Source organism: Sceloporus occidentalis, unplaced genomic scaffold (genome assembly GCF_023333645.1).
Source record: "Sceloporus occidentalis isolate IW3139 unplaced genomic scaffold, rSceOcc1.0.p SCAF_1, whole genome shotgun sequence".
Taxonomy (NCBI): Eukaryota; Metazoa; Chordata; class Lepidosauria; order Squamata; family Phrynosomatidae; genus Sceloporus; species Sceloporus occidentalis.
The window spans coordinates 250,161,892-250,184,688 of record NW_028316981.1 but is presented as its reverse complement, the minus strand read 5'-3'; the positions used below and the strand labels follow the sequence as shown (position 1 = coordinate 250,184,688).

Genomic DNA, 22,797 nt, shown 5'->3' with positions numbered 1-22,797 from the left:
TTGTGGTCTAAATGGAGGACCTCTGGCTAAAATAAAAAGCCAAGAAACTGGATTAATCCAGAATGAGGGAGTAGTATGGATGATGATATCTGTGTTCTGCGTAACATCATTTCTAAGGATTAAATCCTTTTAATTTAGAATAATGGTTCTCAGCACAGTCCTCTAGACGTTTTAGACATTAACTTACACAAGTCACAGCTGCCATGGTCATGGAATCTTGCATATAGGGTTGGGGTATGCTGACACCAAATACAACATTTAAATTATGCATTTGAAAACATAGGTCCATGATGGTGTAATGGCAGCCTTTAAAACAACATTTTCATTTAATTGTTTTCCATCAGTGTTGAATGGTGGCTCTAATTTCAATGGGGCAGTGGATCCACTCTGGGTTATAGTTCAAACTCTAAAGAAAAAGCTGAACCTGTTCTAGGAAAAGAACTGATCACCTTGGATACCTCCTTTTAAATTCAGATTAATATCAGGTATTGAAGCCATCAGCCTCTCTAGTAAGGAATCTGTTTCCCACACAGATCAATCAGATCCTAAACCAAAACATTTCTTAGGAGCTCATTGAAAAATGATATGACAAGAATGTTAAGAGTCTAGGACCAAACCATCCCTAAGGAGTTTGTCACTTTGGCATTAAAGAGAGATTAATACTCATTTAAAGCATACCACAAATAAAGTGAAAATGGTGAGTAATTGCGCTAATGATTATCACATGCAATTGCGCAAATAAAGTAATATTGGAAATGCATTGTCACTGAAATCCCAAAAGTAAAAAAGATGCGTGTTAATGCTTCTTTGTGACTACTTTAATGGCGGGTTTTGTGTGACATCATGTGAAATCGTTTCGTGTAATTATGTGATTTTTCCAGAATATTCATGGGATAAACTCCCGATCTCCTTCGTGTGACAAACTCCCAAGAGTGTTGGTAAGAATAGGCAGAATTATGCCAGGGTAGCAACAGCCAATCAGGAGTCAGCTGACAACAGCCAATAGAACGTTGGCTGGTAAGAGGAGAAGAATTCCGTTAGTGACAGTTGGAGTCAGATAGGGTTTGGTTCCAGACAGAGTCTGATTGACAGTCCAGAGGGTAGGGACTGTGAGAGCTAAAGTTTGGAAGGGAACGACTTAGCTCTATGACAGGGTCTGAGAGGGAACAAGTTCAGAAGGGAGGGACTTGGTTCTAGTACAGCACTCCAAGTGAAGGACAGGGTTAGCCTGAGGGCTAGTATAGATACAAGGTCAGAAGGATAACAATAAATGTGGACGATGTGAGGGTCTAAGTGAAAGTAACTGGAGTTCTCCGAAAAGAGAGAGAGGGAGAGGAGTAACAAGGTGTAATTAAGTGCAACAAGTGAAACATTGGCCTGTTTTGGATGGGCGTATAGTACGTCCCTAGGACGTACTAGGGTTAGGAAGGGGCGTCACTTCCTGACGCCCCTAACCCTAGTATGTACTGGGTACGTACAAAATGGCGGCACCCGTCCACACGGGGCCGCCATTATGACGTCGCGGATGCATACGTCTGGACGTCACACAGCGCTAATGATGTCGCGAGTGCGCCATTGGAGCCTCGCGATGTCATAACCGTGCCATGAAAAGAAGCGCCATTTTGGGGGGTTTTTTTTGCAGTGCAGAGGAGCTGCACAGTTTGGATGCTGGGGCTCCTCCTCGCTGCAAATGGCAGCGGCGGCAGACCGCCCATTTTGGGCGGTCTGTAACACGCCCTTGTTAAACTGTTTTTCAAATAAAGTTTTATTGTTAATTACTTACAAGCTTGTCCAGATCTGAAATAAGTAACCATGCTAACTTGATAACATCTGAAAGTGAATTCTAAAAAGGAAAATAAGCGGTTTTGGTGTCTCTCGTCACATAATTTGGTGGCAGCGGTGGGGTGACAAAACTCATGGGGCTGCCACAATAGGAAAATAGTTTGATGAGTGGGAAGCACCGTGACAAGTATTTCCAGGCAGTTGGCTCTAGGGGTGTAGCCACACTGCAGGATTAAAACAGTCTGACACCACTTTAACTGCCATGACTCTATCCTATGGAATCCTAGGATTTGTAGTTCAGTGAGGTATTCAGCCTGGTCTGTCAGGGAGCTCTAGTTCCCCAACTACAAATCCCAGGATTCTGTAGGACAGAGTCATGGCAGTTACAGTGGTATCAAACTACTTGAATTCTATAGTGTGGCTACACCTCCACTATTAATAAATAATTGCTAACCTTGTACATTACAAGTGGAGTTGTAGCTTAGTTTCCACACTGTGTAGAATACTGTAAATTTGAAATTAACCAGAGATAAAGGGAGAGAGAAATACACAACATAAAAGACTGATTAAAAATAAACAAAGATGAGCCCATTGATGTTTTTGGGTATGTACCAAATAAACTACTTGAACATTTCATCAAATGAATAAATAAATGAGTGATAACAATAGCTCTCATTCAAAGGGGGTATAGTGAATATACACTGAATTGTAATTAGGCTAAGCTGTTTGATAAGCCTGTATCCATGTCAAAACCAAACTCATTTAAGTAGAGCCAAGGATAGTGGTGTGGGCAGAATATAGTACCCATAGAAAATGCACATTATCCCTTGATTGTGTGGAATTGCAATTCCACTTGTAGCTTGCAGCAGAAGAATACTGATTTATTATTACTATGCGGTAGAGCAAATTAATCTAGTCTACCTGAACAGACTATCTGGAAGCACCCCAAAATAAACTGGAGATATAAATGGTGTTCACCACAAAGGTTATATTGAATATGTGCTGAGCTATGATAAGTTCACCTGCCCAATAGGTCACTGGCCTGACAAAAGTACTCTTTGTAAAAAGGATGAAAGGGTCGTCTTAAATGTCTCAAGAAAGCTAAACTTCATATAGTAGGGGTTGGGGGGGAGAAGTAAGCAGCATTGGAATATATAGGAAATTTTTACATGGATGACAATATTAAATGGAACACACACACACACACACACACACACACACTCAATGTGAGTGAAGGAGCTATAGAAATTCCACAACAAATGCCTTGTTTGGAACAAGCCCTAACTTTGAAAAGTTTATGAAATCACAGTGTCTGAAAGGTCAATGTAAAGAACACAAATGCCTGACTAAGGTTTTAATGGGCTCATTGCCGGATGTTAATTGCTATAGGTTACCATCAGGGAAACACTTACTGTAGATTAATATTGACTTCTTTATGCAGTATTTGAAGTTAAGTGTTTCAGGATTATAGCCTAGCCGCTCTTTCTTTCTTTGTTTGTTTCTTTCTTGAATGACAGATACCAAAAAATTTAAAAGTTCAAATTCCCATAGTATCCCAGCCAACATGGCCAGGAAGAGAAAGCTAAAATGATGAAAATATGAAAATTAAATTTGTTGTCTTGAAATCTAATTTCCTATGGGCAGAACTGCACTCATACGTCTATGGGTGGAAGGTAGGTATAGGGGCAAATGTTAACCTATTGCTCCCTACTGTTCCTTTGGCTCTTCAAAAAATTGCTCCAGAAGATTGGAACAGCCTTTATGTTTTATGGGGCTGTACAGAAGGCCCTCCACATTCATTGGGATCAGTGGTGCAGGGCTCCCTATAAAAGTGAAAAAAATGCAAATTAAAAGAAAACCTTTAACAATACCTTTCTGGGAATCTCTAGGTCCTCCAGCACAACTCTGTAGCCAACATCTGGCAGAAGGTGATCACAGAATTTCATTGGAGGACATCCAAATGCCTAGAAAAGTGTTTTCTCTAAGAATCTCTAGGTCCTCCAATGTGATCTATGGCCAACTTCCGGCAGAGTCATGTTGGAGGAACTAGAGATTCCTAAAAGCAAACATATTAAACAAATCTATAAATAATCAAATCTGCAAATGTCAAAGCCGCAGATGTGGAGGTCCAACTGTAACTCCCTCTTTGACAGGAAGGACTGCTCAGGATCCAAGGTATTGCTAAGCAAAGCTTGTTGAACCACTTCTAATTACGGTGATCATACACTGCCTTGAATATATTTATAATAATGTAATAAACAATATTTTAAAACTGACAGACAAGTTATAATGTACATTATTATTTGAACACAGATCATATATTGATACTGCAAAAATATAAGCAACAAAGATACTGGGATTCCCCCCCCCCCAAAAAAAAACAAGTGTTTAAACTTTTTCAATCCTTCAGTGTCCAAAGCCATTTGCTTAAATCTTTCTGCCATGTCCCACAACACTGAGTTCTCTTTTGAGAGCTTATCATGCCTGGGCACCATCCTGAAATCTTGCTCTCCAGAGGGTACAATTATGTTCCAAGGTCTCACTTTCAAACAGAGGGAAAGAGCTCCTGCACTAGGGATGCCATATCCCGCCTGCAGGCGGGGCAATCCCGCTTTTGGCGGTCCTGGCCCGGTCCCGGTCCGGTTTCCAGCCACAAGCGGGACTGCCCCATCCGTGGCTACCCTCCTCCTCCTCCTCCTCCTCCTCCGCCTCCTCTGCCCCCGTGCGTGCCCTGTGTATGGCCGTGGCTGCTCATGCAGCCGGCCGGCCATTCACTTCTGCCTTCGCCTCCGCCTCTATAGCCCCGCGCACAAGCAGGGGCGAGTGTGCGCTGCCGCTGGCCAGGGCCAAGGCAAGCGCCCAGCACGGTCGCATAGAAGCGCGCGAGGCGGAGGCGGAAGAGGAGGTGGGTGGCTGCCTGCCTGCTGCCGGTGCGCGCGGACGGGGAGCGCGCCAAGGCAGGCACCTCCTCCTCCTGCTCCTCCTCTGCCTCCGCCTCTGCCTGCCTTGGTGCGCTCCCCGTCCACGCGCACCGGCAGCAGGCAGGCAGCCACCTACCTCCTCTTCCGCCTCCGCCTCGCGCGCTTCTATGCGACCGTGCTAGGCGCTTGCCTTGGCCTCGGCCGGCGGCAGTGCACACTCGCCCCTGCTTGTGCATGGGGCTATAGAGGCGGCAAAGGAGGAGGAGGCGGAGGTGGCTGCCTGCCTCTGACGCTGGAGTGCGCGGAGGGGGAGTGCGCCAAGGCGGAAGAGGAGGAGGAGGAGGAGGGAGGAAGGAAGAGGAAGAAGAGGAGGAAGGAGGAGGAAGAGGATTTCTATTCCATTTGTACAGGTTTGCTTTAACAATGATACAGGTGATGATGATGATGGTGGTGGTGGTGGTGATATTGATATCAACAAGCCTCTGAGGTGATTTTTACAAACTCATGCACAATGAAGAAAAACCAAAGTCCCTTGACCAAAGACACACTTCTGAGAAGTATAGTTGGTGCAAGACACCTGAACCCAAGGGCAAATCACTTCTTGTTAAACCACCTTGACATATTCAGTATGCATAGCTATGTGAACCTATGTTCAGCGTGAAACCCAAAGAGTTTGGTTATGCAATAAGCCTCTGAAAAATATGCAAGAGATTGCCATGTTAAGTAAAGCCATGTTCAATGCCCAAATGTGCTGTTGTGTGTTTTGGAATGGGGAGGGGGATGGTTTGGCCAGAAAGGGAAGTACATTTGTGTCATCTGTCTAGGAATAATGCCCAAATGTCCTCCATTTTGATCATGCCTAAGAAGCATGCATTTATATTAACATTTTTTAAAAACCCATCCAATTTTTTCGCATGTCCTCCATTTTTAAAAATTTTGTCCTACATTTGAAAAATTTGTCCTACATTTGTCCCGGTTGGGAGGTCCTGACTTATGGCAACCCTATCCTGCACACATCTCACTGTTACACTTTGTTTACCCTCTTTATATAGAAAAAAGGGCAATTTTTTTCACACTGCAGAGATAGGAGCATTTGGATCAAGTGGCCATCATCATCCAAACTGCATCACTTTCACACAGCAAATACGGTATTATTAACAGTAACAAATATTTATTATAAGATTGGAAATTGAATTCAGCACTCACATCCCTAAACGTTTTGCTTGTTTCTTCTTTTTTCTTTTTAGTGAACAATGAATCAATCCCCATCCAATTTCATTTGTGTCTCTTTTCTTCCACAGCACCATTATGTCTGCAACACAGCATTAAAAACTTTCTACTTAATTGGCTTAATTCTTTTTTTAGTGCACACTTTGTACAAATTAATAACACTAAGTTATCCATTTAGCAGTAGAATTGGAATTACAGCAGTTCCTTTATGCATCTATCATGTAAAAATCAAATTTGCTGGTAGCATATAATATAACTCACCCACTACTCTAAGCTTCATTTCGCTTTAACTCAACACAGAGACCAAAAAGAGAGTAAAGGCTTTTAAAATTTTCATATATTCAAATTATCAGTCACATTAAAAGTAGTAGATTTAACAGTAAATGTTAAATGAAATATTCAAAACCTATCTTTTGCCTAGCACACTTCATGCATTCCTTTGTGGAATTAATTGTGCCATAAATATGCAAACTACAACTGACATGTTATTAAAGACTTTAATTCACTCTGTTTTTCCCTGCTTGGTAAAGCTCCTGTGGCTAACTGTGATAATTAGGAATCCTTGACTAACTTGTTTGCCATACCCATTTTCCATATTCTCTCCCACAGTAATCTTATATGCACCTAGAAATCAAGCTTTTGTTTAATATAATGTTAATCTTTATTGTATGTTTTTAATTACATCTGGTTATTTGTATTTCCTTTGATCTTGTGGGCTGCCTTGAGTCTCTGTTTGGGGAGGAGAAGGGCATGGTATAATAAATTGACTAATTACTTGCTTGATTCCATCATTTACTCTTTTACTGTCCAACAAAGCCATTGTGGGTAATGCAACCCTTATTATAGGGCGTTTTTACCATAACAAAAATTAATTTTAAAAAAGGTGTGAACCACACAAGGAGTAGTGCAATGAGATGCCTTTTGACTCTTGCAGTGGGTAATGGCAATGAATTACTTTTTAATATCCAGTAACAAGTAACAACTTTTCATGCCACATTGCAGAATTAATGCAGTTTGCCACCACTAATTGTCATGGCTCCATCTTATGGCATCCTGGGATTTGGAGTTTGTTGTGGCACCAGAGCTCTCTGACAGAGAAGGCTAAATAGCTAATAAAACTACAAATCCTAGAATTCCATTGCATTGAGCCATGGCATTTAAAGAGATATCAAACTGCATTAATTCTGCAGTGTAGATGCAGCCTGAGACATTAATGAACTCACTGGATGGACTTGAAAATCCAGTACCTCTCTGCTTAGGTACAGCCCTCAATAAAAATTAAAATCTCAATTAAATAGTTTACACATTTGTTTACGGATAAATGAGGAAACCATGAATTTTGTAAAGGTAAAAATAATATCCGGGAGCTCTTAAATATGACAGTGCTAAGGAAGGAAGAGTTCTGTGGTACCTGAAACACAATGTGATATGGACATTCTTGAGGAAAAGCCCAGTTTGTCAGATGTGTAATGACAGAGGATGGTGGGACAATTAAAGGCACTGTTTTGAGCATTTCATTTCAAGTTTTTAGGCATTTAAATGCAGCTTATCAGCTAAAGACTATGGGTGTGCACTAATTAGGTGTAGAACAATAGAGTTGTTAAACATTTTAAAATTTCAATTAAAATCCAATTGGTAGTCCCAGCTAGAGTTACTCCATTGAATCAATGGGGTTTATGTATGTATGGAGGTACTATTCACCAAATAATTTGATGGCTTTATTCTGCTGGTACCAGCCGTAGGATTTAGGCCATCTTTTATAACTGTCTATTACCTGTTCTATTTTGAAGCTTTCCAGTCATTAAAATCTACAGGAATATTTTCTTGATGATTCAGTTAACTACAGAAACCTGTTTGGCAGGCATGAAAGCCAGGACTTCACTGCCAAACTGTGGAATCTGGTCCATTTTGTATTATAGTCAGTCCAATGCACACTTGCCCACCTTTGATCTAAAGCAATTACCAGTTCTACAAAATGACAACAGCAGCAATAGAAGTGTTCAAATTGACTAATAGGACTTTGCATTGCTGCATTCAAGGGCCAAGGTAATTAACATTTTGGGTCGTGAACTTCTACTGCATCTCATAACCTTATTGATTGTGTAACATCCAGTCACTTAGGATCGTGATAATTAGTTAAGCAATATGGTTTTTTTTAAAGTTGATTCAAAAATCTTTACAGTAATCATCCAGGCAGTTTGTTTAAGAGCCACAAAGGCTGAAAACTCATGTACTGTATAAACGTTACACTCCCAAGCCTCCCAGACAACGACTTTTAGAGCCAGTCTGTTTTGGCTCATTGTCAGGAAAAAACAAAGAGAAACAATGATTTCCAGTTGGCAAGAGGGTCAGGCAAGGCTGCATATTATCACTCTATTTATTTAAAATATAGACTGAACAAAGCAGGATTAGACTCAGAGGAGGGAGGCATGAAAACTGGAATATAAACAACTGAAGATATGCAGATGACACTATATTATTAGCACAAGATAGCAAAGACTTAGAACAATTGCGGAAGAAAGTAAAGGAGGAAGGTGCAAAGACAGGTTTACAGCTGGAAATTTAAAAAACAAAACAAAAATAATAACCACAAATTATTTACATAACTTTAAAGCAGATGATAAAGACATTCCAATTGCTCAAGATTTTCCTTATCATGGCTCACTCATTAATCAGAACGGAGACTACAGTCAAGAAATTAGAAGACTAGAATCTAAAAGGGCAGGTATGAAGGAACTAGATAAGATCCTCAAGTGTAAAGATAAAGAATTGAATAACAAAGTCAGAATTATCCAGGAATATCAAAGTCAGGACTATCGATTTTTTTAAAATAAAATTTTATTAACAACAGTGAGTAAACATTAAACAATGTGTAGTAAATGAAAAAAATAAAAAAGGAAAATTATAAGTATATACATTTCATATTTCATGCTTTTTAACATGTTATCTTTTAATCTTACTTATATAATAACCCCCCTCCCCCTTATATCCTATTAAAACTTATGTTTGGTTCCAGTTAGAGCAGTATTAATTCTATATTCTTTCTTAAGCTGATTTGTTACTGTCAATATCTGAGTATTCCAACTAAAAATATTGTCTATAGAATATATCTGTGCTTGTATAATATTTATACACCAACGTTAAGTTGTATTCTTACAAAACATTTTATCCACTTTGTATATATTCTCTATCTATGCCTGTTAATCAGGCATTTTATTCATTGACCCGTATGCTTATTCAAAGATTTAAAGAGTCCATGATTCATTACTGCTACCATATCTTATATTTGATTCATTTATTAAACTATTACACATTAGTCATTTATTAAATTATACTACCAATTTTCAGATAAACCATTTTGATTTACAAAAGTTTAACGATTCCTAGACTTTGTTCCATCCTTCCTTTAAATTACCTATCCTGTAGGTTGATTAAATCAACCTATCCAATTTAATCATCTCCAAACATTTTCTGAGCCACTTTTCTATTGTTGGAAAATGCCATGGTTAGATGAATGCTGAACATTTTAAAAATGACCATGGAAGATCTACAAGAATTCAGACTAGACAATGAAAAAATTGAAATAGTTAAAGAGTTCCCATACCTTGGTTCAAATATTGATCAGAATGGAGACAGCAGTCAAGAAATCAGGAGAAGACTAGGATTGGGAAGGGCCACAACGGAAAAACTGGACAAGATCAAGTAAAACATAACTCTGAACCCTAAAGTGAGGATCATCTAAACCACTGTATTCCTCATCTTCAAGTACAGATGTGAGAGCTGAACTGTTAATAAAAACAGCCAGTAGGAAGAAAATCAGCTCATCTGAGTTATGCTGGAGAAGAGTTCTGAGGATATCATGGATGTCCAAGAAGACAAACAATTGGGTTCTAGAACAGATCAGCCCTGAATTCTCTCTGGAAGCCAAGATGACTAAACTGAGGCTGTCATTCTTTGGCCACATCATGAGGGAAAACCAATAATTAAAAAAGACAATGATGTTAGGAAACGTAGAAGGCAGCAGAAAGAGAGGAAGACTGCATGCTAGCTGGATAGATTCAATGAGGGAGGGCATAGGCCTGAGCCTACAGGCCCTGAGCAGAGAAGTTGAGGACAGGGGGTCTTGAATATCTCTCCTCCACAGGGTTGCCATGAGCCAGGGTCAACTTGAGGGCAGCTAACAACAAGAAGAACGAATCAATCCAGAATTCTCCCTAGAAATGAGGATGACTAAACTGAGACTGTTGTACTTTGGACATCTCATGAGAAGAGATGACTCAAGATAATAATGCTTAATAAGTAGAAGGTGGGCATCTAAATACCCTACAGGCACCAGATTTTGTTTGATCTTGGAATCTAAACAAGGTCATCCCTGATAAGTACTTATATGGGAGACCTCCAATGAATACCAAGTGCTGTAGACTATATTTCAGACAAAGGAACTGGCAAAATCACTTCTGAGTATTCCTTGCCTAAGAAAACCCTATGAAATTCATGGTATCTCCATAAGTCGACAGGTGACTTGAAGGCCCACATACATACACATAAGGTAGAAGGCAGTAAGGAAAGAGGAAGGCCCCTGACTCAAATAAGAAAGTCATGGCTCTGAGTTTGCAAAATCTCAGCAGGGCAGTTGATGACTGAGGATCTTGGAGGTCTCTCATTCATTTGGTTGTTGGTGTTTGCCTTTAAATCATTTTTTACTTTTGGCAATCCTAAGGCAAACCTATTACAGGGTTTTATTGACAATATTTGTGTAGAGAGTGGGTTGCCTTTGCCTGACTCTGACTCTGAATGTGTTTGACTTGCCCAAGGTCACCCACTGGTTTCCAACTCTGAGAAGAAATTTTAACCTTGTTGTCCAGAGTGCTACTGCAAGACCCAAATTACTACACCATGCTGACTACAGTATGCTGGTTCATTCACTAGGATGTGAATTATGTGGTCTTCCAGATGTTGTTGCCCTGCTGCAGCATCTAACAATCTCTGCTAATAGTGGTAAGGAATGCTGGGAGTTGCAATCTAGAGGGCCTCTTTGGATTAGAACCACTGTGCATGGGGAGGTGTAGTTTAATGTTTTTTCTCTCTAGCAACTTTCTTTTTGAAATCCTCTGCCACTGCAGTTTAAAAGTGGTGGTGATGCTGAAGTTGCCTGTATGGTGTCCATTGTTCGAACTCCTGCTATACTTGTGCAGCATTTGGAAAATGGAACTATTATGGGTCTTTTAAAAATATATATGATTAGCAGCTGCAAGAGACTCTCAAACCAGTTAAAGCTGTGCAGTTAATAAATAATAATAATAAAAATTTTATTTGTATACCGCCCTTCCATAGGATCAGGGCGGTTTACAGCAGTTAAAATACACAATATTCAAATAAACATACCAAAATTACATCAATTATACAAAAAACAAAATCAGGACAAAAGCAAAAGCAAAAACAAAAACAAAACAAAGCAAAAGCCCCCGGGTTAACCAATCCATTGCCTGTGCGGCGGGGGGGGGGGGCCTATAGGGCCTTAATCGGGGAATGCTATTTGAAACAGGTAGGTCTTCAAATCCCGTTTAAATTGGGCCAGGGAGGTAGCTGAGCGGAGCTCTATGGGCAGCGTATTCCAAAGGGCCGGGGCGGCGATGGAAAAGGACCTCCTAGAGGTGGAGGATAATCTCGCCCCGGGAACCCTAAGTAGTTGCTGCCCAGATGTTCTGAGGGTGCGGGGCGGAATGTACGGGGAGAGGCGGTCCTTCAGGTATCCTGGGCCCAAGCCATTTAGGACTTTATAGGTCATTACCAACACCTTATATTGCGCCCGGAAGCGAATGGGCAGCCAATGGAGGTCTTTTAAAACCGGTGTTATATGGCTGGCCCTGGACGTACCAGTAACCAGCCTTGCTGCCATGTTCTGCACCATTTGAAGCTTCCGGGTTTGGTATAAGGGCTGTCCCATGTAGAGTCCATTGCAGAAATCCAGTCTCGAGGTTACCAGGGCATGTACCACAGTTTCAAGGTCCCTCTGGGCCAGGTATGGGCGCAGCTGGCGAATGAGCCGAAGCTGATAACAGGTGCTCTTGACCGTTGCATTCACCTGAGCAGTCAGGTGAAGGGACGAGTCAAGAAGCACCCCCAGACTGCGCACGGAGTCCTTCACAGAGAGCGTGACCCCGTTCAGGACAGGTGGAACCACCGTCATTCCTGGACCAGGGGAACCTATCACAAGTACCTCCGTTTTCTCTGGATTCAGCTTGAGTCGGTTTTCCCTCATCCAGCCCATTACTGACTCCAGACAGGCCACGAGAGGAGAGACGCCATCCTCAGTCACTGCATCAGTCGGAGACATAGAGAAAATAATCTGGGTGTCATCAGCGTACTGATAACCCCGCGCCCCATGTCTCCGGATGATCTCTCCCAGCGGTTTCATGTAGATGTTAAATAGCATGGGAGACAGAATGGCTCCTTGAGGGACCCCAGTTTTAAGGGGCCTCTCGTCGGAGCACACGTCTCCCAGCTGCACCATCTGGGACCTCCCGGAGAGGTAGGACCGGAACCACTGGAGCGCAGTGCCCCCGATTCCCACCTCTGCCAGGCGCCCCAGAAGGATACCATGGTCTATGGTATCGAAAGCCGCTGAGATGTCCAAGAGCACCAACAGGGACACGCTTCCCCTGTCGATGCCCAGACGGAGATCATCGACCAAGGCGACCATGGCCAACTCAACCCCATAACCCGCCCGAAAGCCAGTTTGAAATGGGTCCAGATAATCCGTTTCATCCAAGACCCCCTGAAGCTGGATTGCAACCGCCCTCTCGATCACCTTCCCCAAAAATGGCAGCAGTGAAACTGGCCGATAATTATTATACACCAGGGGGTCGAGGGAGGGCTTTTTTAATAAAGGTTTTACTAGGGCCAATTTAAGAACAGATGGAAATTGCCCTTCCCTCAGAGATGTGTTAATTATCCGGCGTAACAATGAAGTTACAGCCGGTCCCCCCTGGGCTGCTAGCCACGAGGGACAGGGATCGAGAGAGCAGGTTGTCTTCCGAACACTTCCGAGGATCTTGTCCACATCATCGGTAATTACCAACTCAAACCGATCCAGCTTAATAAAGTCCACGGAGGCCCTGGACACCTCTACGCTAGGTTCTGCCTGAATGTCGGCGTTAAGACCCTCGCTTATCCGAGAAGTTTTATCCACGAAGAAGTCATTAAATAAGTCACAGCAGGTCTTAGAAGGTTCAAGGATCTGGTTCAGGGTAGGAGGGAGCTGAGTTAGCTCCCTAACTACCCTGAACAACTCTGCTGGACGCGACTCCGCGGACGCGATACGAGCACCATAGAACGAGTTCTTTGCTGCTCGTATCGCCTCTCCGTAGTCCTCTAACCGTTGGGCTAGGAGAGTCTTGTCGTCTAAGCGGAGGTGTTTCCGCCAACAGTACTCTAGCCGTCGCAGCTCCCGCTTCCTTGCCCGGAGATCTTCCGTATACCAGGGCTTACGTTTGGAAGCGGGTCTGAGAGGGCGCTTGGGAGCGATACTGTGTATAGCCCTCGAGAGACCGGTATTCCAGATACCAGTCAGGGCATCAACAGAATCGCCGTCACTTCCAACCATGTGTCCCTCTAGGGCTTCCTGGAACCGGTCAGGTTCCATTAGCCTTCGAGGGTGGACCATTCTAATAGGTCCACCACCCCCGGGGGGGATATGGGTAGAGTCCTTGATTTTCACCTCAACCAGGAAATGATCCGTCCATGGCAGGGGGGAAATGTCAGATATTTCCACCCACGGATTTTCCGCATCAGAACAGAAGACCAAATCGAGAGTATTACCCGTACAATGCAGTTGAGGAGAGGGTTAAAATGTGACACAAAGAGCATGTGAGAATCAAATTTGTAAAACACCATGGGACAAAAAGCTGAGCTCTCTTCTCTAGTGTCATAGTCAAAATCTAATGCACAGCATCTATTAAGTTTTTTAAAAACCACAGGAAGTCTTAAGCATGGATTTCCTGCATCACATGTGGCTGCCTCCTTGCTATGTCTTGAGTTTCACAGAATACAGAGATAGGTTTTGCAGGTATGTTTCACTGAAATATATTCCAGTAGGCTGGTTTTATTATTATTTTTCAATTCAAGCACAGGTTTATAGTGTACCGCTATAGAAAAACATTTTTTTAAAAGCCATATGCTGAACTATATATTACTGTGGTCTACAAATTCTGTAGTTTTCTGTAGCAGCTGACCTTGTAGAACTCACTTGTCACGTGCAGTTAAATTGTAAAGAAAGAATTATGAATTATGATGACTCGATGCTGATTTTATTGTACCTATGTATGCCAAATACATCTGACATGGATATTAGATTTGCAGGGAACAGAGCACTCTTAGTTCCACTGCTGTCAACCCTTATTTGTAATAACTAGTCTGCTAGATGTAAGAATAAAAGCTGGATGCCTACTCTTCAGAACTCATTATTCAGTGAACGAGACAACTTTCACTTACGGTAACTGGGCTGCTAACTACTATTATCCTGTTTTCATGGGCAATCGTACAAGGGCATGCTGCGTTTTAGCAGATATTAACATTCTTTTTCCAGGAATATGGTATTTTAAGCAGTACATGATCCAAATATCAGCTTCAGGGGAGTTTCTCTACAAGCTTCTTGTGTAAGATTTTCAAATATGACAGATATAATTATCCATGGCAATGGATGGACTAATTTTTCTCTTATCATCAACTTTGTCTTTACCCATTTTCCTTTCTCCCATTTCAGAAGATCCATTTAGCCCTGATAAAACAGATTTATTCATAATGACTTTGCAAAAACCAGAGAATTCCTAGGGCTACCAGTCAAAAGACTGTTATGCTGTTTTCAATTTTTTCTCTCTCTATAACTAATCTCTTTGTAGAAAGATAAAAAGATGGAAGAAACAGTGAAAACACAGGAAGGTTACAAGCACAAGAGGTAAAATCTAGAGCCTGCCCCCTCCCCCAGTATCAGTGAGCAAATGAGACTGAGAAACAGCAAAATAGTAGCTTGATCTGGAAGCGTCCCCAGAAAAAAGTGCTATTTTGAACAGATTGGCGGGATACAAACCGCCATATAGTACGTATAGGATACGTACTAGGGTTAGGAAGGGGCGGTGCTTCCGCACCCCCCTAACCCTAGTACGTATCCTATACGTACAAGATGGCGGCGCCCCTTCCACATGGGCGCCGCCATCTTTACGTACTGGACGCATAGCGTCCAGACGTGTCGCGTCCTTTGTGACGTAGCGAGTGCGCCCCTGGCGCCTCGTACGTCACAAACGCGACTCTAAAAGAAGCTCCATTTTGGAGCTTCTTTTTCAGTCTGCACGGGAGCCGCGCCGTGTGGAGGCTCCGGCTCCCCTGCGGACTAACCGGCGGCGGCGGCAGACCGCCGCAAAGCGGTGGTTTGTATCCCGCCATTGTTTCATGTTTCATTAACTGGACTCAGTTGAGCTCAGTTAGTTGTGAATGGAGAATGTTTCTAATGGAGCAATAACACTAAAGACACATAAAATGCACAAAGAGGGCCTTAACAAGTTAGCGGTAGAAGGTGCAGCACATAGGTAGGTTTGGTTTCATTATTGCATTATAAAGATTCAGCATAGGTGGAAAGCACCTATGTTTTGATTGGCAGCCAAAGTCCATTGCTCCCACATCATATCCCTTGGAAGCTTTCTAAAATGCTTATAAAGGCCAAACTCGTCTCTTTGTGTCTATGTCTTTCTCGGTCTCACTCAGATTATATTGCTCTTTCCACATTGACACCCAGCACTTTCTTCTGGCTACAGGAGAAAAAAGCCATCCCTTCTAACCATCAACTAGCCCTCTTAATTCTAATGGACAGATATCACAGAAATATCATAGGTTATCCACTCTGTATTGTTATACCTGTGTATTATTGCTGCATAACTGCCCACTGAAATGCGATGAGAAATTCATAACAGTGTCTTCCTTTTTATCTTTAGTACCTTTATTTAATATACATTTCTGTATGTAGTTATTAACACATTCATCTCCAGCCAGTTGTTGTATATATACTCAATTAAGAAATAGTTGTGAAGCTAAGATCTTTAAGGGTGTTCCACCGCAAATTTTATTAGGGAGACAGAAATATAAATCTTTGACCAATGTGCTGAAATACTTAAAAATTGATTATAGATGGGAGATTGGAAGGACTCTTTTTCTTACCTCCAAAAAAAGATACAGAATTGACAATGTAGATAAGGCTAAAAATATGGAAGAAAAACTAAGAAGGGAAAACAATGTAAAGAATGATAAAAGAAAAGATACCCCTTCTGAATCAAAGGATTGTGAAACAAAGGACAAATCTGATAGGAATGAAGAAGAGGAAAATGAAGATTTAAACTTAGGGTTGAACGGAAATACAAACAGCTAAAGAGAAGAGAATCTATTAATGGATAGAAGCTTGGTCAAAAGGAAAAACTCTGTAAGATATCCTGAAAACGATTCAGACATCAAGTTCTAAAAGACCCTCCAGGATTTTTGGACATTTATTGAAATTTTTAAATTTATAAATACTACAATAAAGTTACTAATAAAGATAGGGGAGGTTGGGGCAGTTCATTAAAAACTATCAACAAGTAGTGTGAATAATTTATAACTACAACAATGAAGATTACCTCATGGAACACCAAAGGTTTAAACTCTAAATATAAATGTAACACCATCTTCCACTCTCTTGAAAAACTTAAAAGTGATATCACCTGTATCCAAGAGACAAAAATCAAGGCAAGTGATGAAAAATTTCTGAGGAATCCCAAGTTGGGGAATTGCTACAACTCCTCAGCAGATAAGGGGGGGGGGGGGGAGGAGTAGCGATCTATGTGAAGAATAATTTGAGCTCTAAGGAAATTTTTAAAGATGATAACGGAACCTTTATTGCAGTAGAAATTAAAAGCAAGAATCTGACCTTTTTATCTATTCTCTGAGTCAAAATAGAGATATGTGAAGTCAAAGGCTTTAATGGCCGGCATCCATAATTTGGGTTTTTTTTCCAGGCTATGTGGCCATGTTCTAGAAGAGTTTCTTCCTGACGTTTCGCCAGCATCTGTGCCTGGCATCTTCAGAGAATGCTTGCCTGGAAATATATACACAATGTATAGACCCAAGTCCTTTCCAGGCAAGCATTCTCTGAAGATGCCAGGCACAGATGCTGGCGAAAAGGCAGGAAGAAACTCTTCTAGAACATAGGCTATCCTCGAAGAAGAGACTCCTCCCTCCATAACTGCCATCCTCCGGCCTATGAGGGAGTTGACCAGGCAGGCCCAGCTCCATCAGAGCTAGGCTGGAAGAAGAGACTCCTCCATCCATAATTGCCATCCTCCGGCCTATGAGGGAGTTGTCCAGGCAGGCCCAGCTCCATCAGAGCTAGCCTGGAAGAAGAGACTCCTCCATCCATAATTGCCATCCTCTGGCCTATGAGGGAGTTGACCAGGCAGGCCCAGCTCCATCAGAGCTAGCCTGGAAGAAGAGACTCCTCTCTCCATAACTGCCATCCTCTGGCCTATGAGGGAATTGACCAGGCAGGCCCAGCTCCATCAGAGCTGGCCTGGAAGAAGAGACTCCTCCATCCATAATTGCCATCCTCCGGCCTATGAGGGAGTTGTCCAGGCAGGCCCAGCTCCACCAGAGCTAGCCTGGAAGAAGAGATTCCTCCTTCCATAATTGCCATCCTCCGGCCTATGAGGGAGTTGACCAGGCAGGCCCAGCTCCATCAGAGCTAGCCTGGAAGAAGAGACACTTCCCTCCATAACTGCCATCCTCCGGCCTATGAGGGAGTTGACCAGGCAGGCCCAGCTCCATCAGACTTAGCCTGGAAGAAGAGACTCCTCCATCCATAATTGCCATCCTCTGGCCTATGAGGGAATTGACCAGGCAGGCCCAGTTCCATCAGAGCTAGCCTGGAAGAAGAGACTCCTCCCTCCATAACTGCCATCCTCTGGCCTATGAGGGAGTTGACCAGGCAGGCCCAGCTCCATCAGAGTTAGCCTGGAAGAAGAGACTCCTCCATCCATAATTGCCATCCTCTGGCCTATGAGGGAGTTGACCAGGCAGGCCCAGCTCCATCAGAGCTAGCCTGGAAGAAGAGACTCCTCCCTCCATAACTGCCATCCTCCGGCCTATGAGGGAGTTGACCAGGCAGGCCCAGCTCCATCAGAGTTAGCCTGGAAGAAGAGACTCCTCCATCCATAACTGCCATCCTCTGGCCTATGAGGGAGTTGACCAGGCAGGCCCAGCTCCATCAGAGCTAGCCTGGAAGAAGAGACATTTCCCTCCATAACTGCCATCCTCCGGCCTATGAGGGAGTTGACCAGGCAGGCCCAGCTCCATCAGAGTTAGCCTGGAAGAAGAGACTCCTCCATCCATAATTGCCATCCTCCGGCCTATGAGGGAGTTGACCAGGCAGGCCCAGTTCCATCAGAGCTAGCCTGGAGGAAGAGACTCCTCCCTCCATAACTGTCATCTTCCGGCCTATGAGGGAGTTGACCAGGCAGGCAGCCTGAAGAAGAAGAGCCCTCCCTCCAGTCCATCTGCCTTGGTCCAGGCCTCAGAGGGAGAGAAGAATGCTGGACCTCATCCCCTCCCCCCACCATTCCCTTCTCCTTTTGTGTCGTGTCTTTTTAGATTGTAGGGAACCGTCTATTATCCCCTCTATTGTAAGCTGCCTGGATTCCTAGTGATTAGGCGGCATATAAATAAATCCTATTATTATTATTATTACACAAACAATTATTATTGATCTTGTTTATTGGAGGTTTTCAGAGTACAGAATAATTGTGGAACAGCTCACAAGTTAATTATGCTGTAAATCTACACAGTTTACTGTGGAAGTATTTCGATAGTAAAATTATAGACTACTTTTAAGCATTCCTATGTTGTTGATGTCGTCGTCGTTGTTGTCATTGTCATTGTGTCTTCTTTCTTTGTTTTGTTCTCTTTTTGTTCTTTTCCCCCCTTGTTACCTGTAAGTATGTCAATGTAATTACAGTGGTGCCCCGGGTTACGAAATTAATTCGTTCCGGGGCGCCGTTCGTAACCCGAAAAGCCTTCGCAAGCCGAATCGCCATAGGCGCTAATGGGGAAAAGCCGCGATTCCGTGTGAAATCGCGCAGAAAAGCACCAAAAGTTTTTTCGTAACCCGAAAAAACTTTCGCAACCCGGAACAATAATTTCCTATGGGTTTTTTTCGTATCCTGAAAATTTCGTAACCTGGGTATTTCGTATCCCGAGGTACCACTGTATATGTATTTTTGTAATTTCATAAAAGAAAGAAAGAGTTGCCATTTCCCCCAACCATCCCCAAACCTGAGTAGAAACCCAACAACTTTCCCACATTGCCTTATAACTAGATACTTTATTCATAAATGTATAGGACCATATTTTTTCCTCCATTGCTCTGTTGATGGCATCTAGTGAGTTAGCAGGCATTTAGACAGTAAAACAAAGGCTGTTACAATATAGCAATTCTTTGTTTTGGCATCATTAGGAATCTGATTTTGAGCATAGCCCAGCAAGTTGATTTAGCTGTAGGTCATAGGCTGTAATAGCTTTAATATTGCTGATCTCATTTATCCAGTACTTTATGGCCTTTGGTTTTATTTCAGATTGTATAAATCGTTCACCTTTTAACAATATTGCTTTCAAAAGGAATGAGGAAACAAACAGTGATTTGCCTCTAATTTCATTTGACATGCCCCAGTCTCTGAGAACTCTGGTATTAGACCTTGGTCCAAATCCAATTATTAGCCCCAGTTATTTGTTGATACATATTGAGCCAGATGTGTCATGTATGTTTCTTTATTACATGTGTACATAAACACATACAAAGTTTAATTGCATTATACGTCTGCTTTTATGATTTTGCACTCCAGTAAGGAATAAAAATTGTATTTAGGTCAGTAGCCAACCACAAAGGACAGGAAACCTGTGGCTGTCCAGATATTGTTGGACTGTAACTTCTGTCATCCCACACCATTGACTGTATTGGCTAAGGTGGATGGGAACTATAGGCCAACAGCATCTTAATGGCTACACGCCCTGCATCTTTGACCTAGCACATGTGTCTTACATATGATGCCTTTGTTCCATAGTAATTCCCCTTCCCTTTCTGGCACTAAACACAGATGTTCATTTGGACATCACAACTGCTGAAGCAAGGTGTGTTTGTTTTCTTCAGCACCATCTGATTCTAACAGTGATGTCGGCATGGCTTTATTCTACAGATGCTTCTATTGCAAGAAAGGCTTTTGTTAAAACCAAGCACAGTACGTGAGAAACCTAGTCACTGAATTTTTCACAAATAGGCTGTAATGTTCTTTGATGTAACTTTATCCTTACTTCCCATTTATAATTTCTAGAACACCCAGGATTTTAGTTTGTCAAGTATTACAGAGAGATCTGTTTTCACCAGCACTTACTGAAAAAGAAATGAATGACACAACACAAAATGTACTGGAAAAGACAAGTAAGAATAATAAGAGATTAGGCATACTATTTATTTACATAGTAGCCTCACTGTAAAAGGTAAATTGCAGAGTGGTTTAAATATATTGGGAGGGGGAAAATTAGCTACAACTGCTGCCATAGATTCTACACTCAACACCATAAGCCTTCAGTGCTCTCTGATCCAAAAGAGACCAAATTCAGGTAGCATTGTTCCTAACTGGAACTTGTCACTATTGAGGAGACTCTGGAAAGAATGATGGTACTGAACTGTCATGGTGTCTGTTCTTCCCACCCAAGAGTGTATCTACACCAGACCGTGAGGGCAGTTTGAAACTACTTTAATTGCCTTGGCTCTATCCTATGGAATGCTGGGATTTGTAGTTTAGGAACAGGGATAGGAAAGTTAAGAGGAAAAGATTAATATGGTTAGTCAATTGTTGATAAGCTAACTTCTGTTATATTTATGTTTCAAGGGGAAATAGTTAAGTTCATACTAATCTGTCATTTAAACTTATGCTAAATGGCTGCACTTCCCACACAGAAGCTGAAAAATGTCATCTATGGTTATTATTGTCAGCTCTTCATGTCTGTAGATTCAACCATCCACAGCTTGAAAATATTAAAAAAATATCTAAATTCCAAAAAGCAAAACTTGATTTTGCCATTTTATATAAGGGACACTATTTTACTACACCGCTATATTTAATATTTGAGCATCCACGGATTTTAGTATCCATGGGGAACCCTGGGAACAAACCCCAGTGGATACCAGAGGCCCACTGTATTGATTTATTACTTTGTTAATGATTTTTGACATCCCAGCAAAAGTTCAACATTTACAAGTCTCAAAATTTAGTGCCATGGGATGGATGAAGTCTTTAGGACTGAATAACACCAGTTCTAAAATCTCTTCATTGGCTGCCTACAGGGCACAGTACAAGGTGTTGGTTATCACCTTTAAAGCCCTACATGGCTCGGGTCCAACCTATTTGAGGGTTCGCTCACTTCCATATAATCCACCACGCACACTCAGGTCCTCTGGGAGGAAACCTACTGCAGCCTTTAAAAACCAGATTAACTGCTCCCAGACTATGGAATGGCTTGCCGGATGAGATCCGTCAAATTGCCAGTTTAGATAGCTTCAAAAAAGCTGTTAAGACGGATCTCTTCCGGCAGGCCTTTCCTGAATAAAAGCACTCAGCCACAGAATGATTGTCCCCCACATCATGTGTTAGCCCACCACTCTGCCCTCGTTATATTTTTGTTGTTATACATTTTTATATTAATAGATATTTTAATATTTAATTTTAATTGTATTATGTTTAATTCAGTTTTAAGAGGGGGAATCTGAGATATAATATTGAATATGGATATTTTAATGTGTTGTGAGCCACTTTGATTGTCCCGTCACAGAAAAGTGGGATAAAAATTAAAGTTTTATTATTTATTTATTATTTAGGTGTATCTGCTGTGGAAAACTGCTTACATGGAAAGAAGATGACAGTCTTCCAAGCTGATCTTCCTTCTTGAAAACTTTATAAAAAACCTTTGCATTAGTTACTAAAAAGATTGTTGTTCTTTAAAAGTGGCTCTCATTGTAAGCTGCTCTTTTCCCAGTTTGGGGGCAAGGGCAGATATAAATAAATATAATAAATAAATAATTTAATTAATTAATGGTAAATTGCAGAATTAAGACATTAATGTTTACATTCCTACTTCAATCAATCATTCTGTTTACAGTTTAAATAAACCTTTGGAAACAAAAATGAGGAGATACAACCCACACAGACTAATTGAATTTTTTGGTAATTAAGCCATGAAGTGTAGAAAAATAATGTAAAAGGCACATTTGGTATAAGGCAATTATATATAAAGTATAAAAAATTGACTAAGAACATGTTATTAAATAATAAGCTGGTGTGAGATGTGGAAAAGAAAGAGGTGTAGAAACTGTGAATTATTAATTACTTAATGATACACAGTATTATTTACATGAAAGAACTTTATTGGTTGTAGAAAGGTAGAATAATGTATAAGGATACTTGTTAAATGTTGTACCAGAGATAGATTAGCCCATAAGAATAAGCCCAATATTGTGTGAAATAAGGGTGGGTGGAATAAGGGGATTTGTAAATACTGTAATTAATAAAACGTTTTATGGAGATGACTGATATAGGGAAAATGATGGATGTGGATGACTATATTGATGAATAAAAATTTGGAGAAAAAAGTTGTTCTTTTGCAGCCTTGGTGGTAACTAGGGGTAGCAAAAGCCAATGAAGACCCAGACACTCCAACATGGAATAAAATTATCCACAACATTTATAGATTACAGTTGAAAGGGTTTCCTTGGCTTGAGGCACAGATCCATTCAATG

The 22,797-nt window shown here is 41.6% G+C and overlaps 1 protein-coding gene and 1 long non-coding RNA gene across 2 annotated transcripts in view; one reads left to right on the top strand and one right to left on the bottom strand.

Moving 5' to 3' along the window:
• The window catches only part of CEP120 (centrosomal protein 120), a 44,187-nt gene extending 42,283 nt beyond the window's left edge, over nt 1-1,904 (bottom strand). Inside the window, exon 1 of the mRNA XM_089491626.1 lies at nt 1,784-1,904. The gene's annotated coding sequence lies outside the window, so the exon portion shown is untranslated. The remainder of the gene's footprint in view (nt 1-1,783) is intronic.
• Nucleotides 1,905-3,271: 1,367 nt separating this feature from the next.
• Nucleotides 3,272-22,349, top strand: LOC149323736 (uncharacterized). The gene is made up of 3 exons (XR_016277401.1): nt 3,272-3,455; nt 20,333-20,439; nt 21,880-22,349. It is a non-coding gene; the product is annotated as an uncharacterized LOC149323736 (long non-coding RNA).
• Nucleotides 22,350-22,797: the final 448 nt, after the last annotated feature.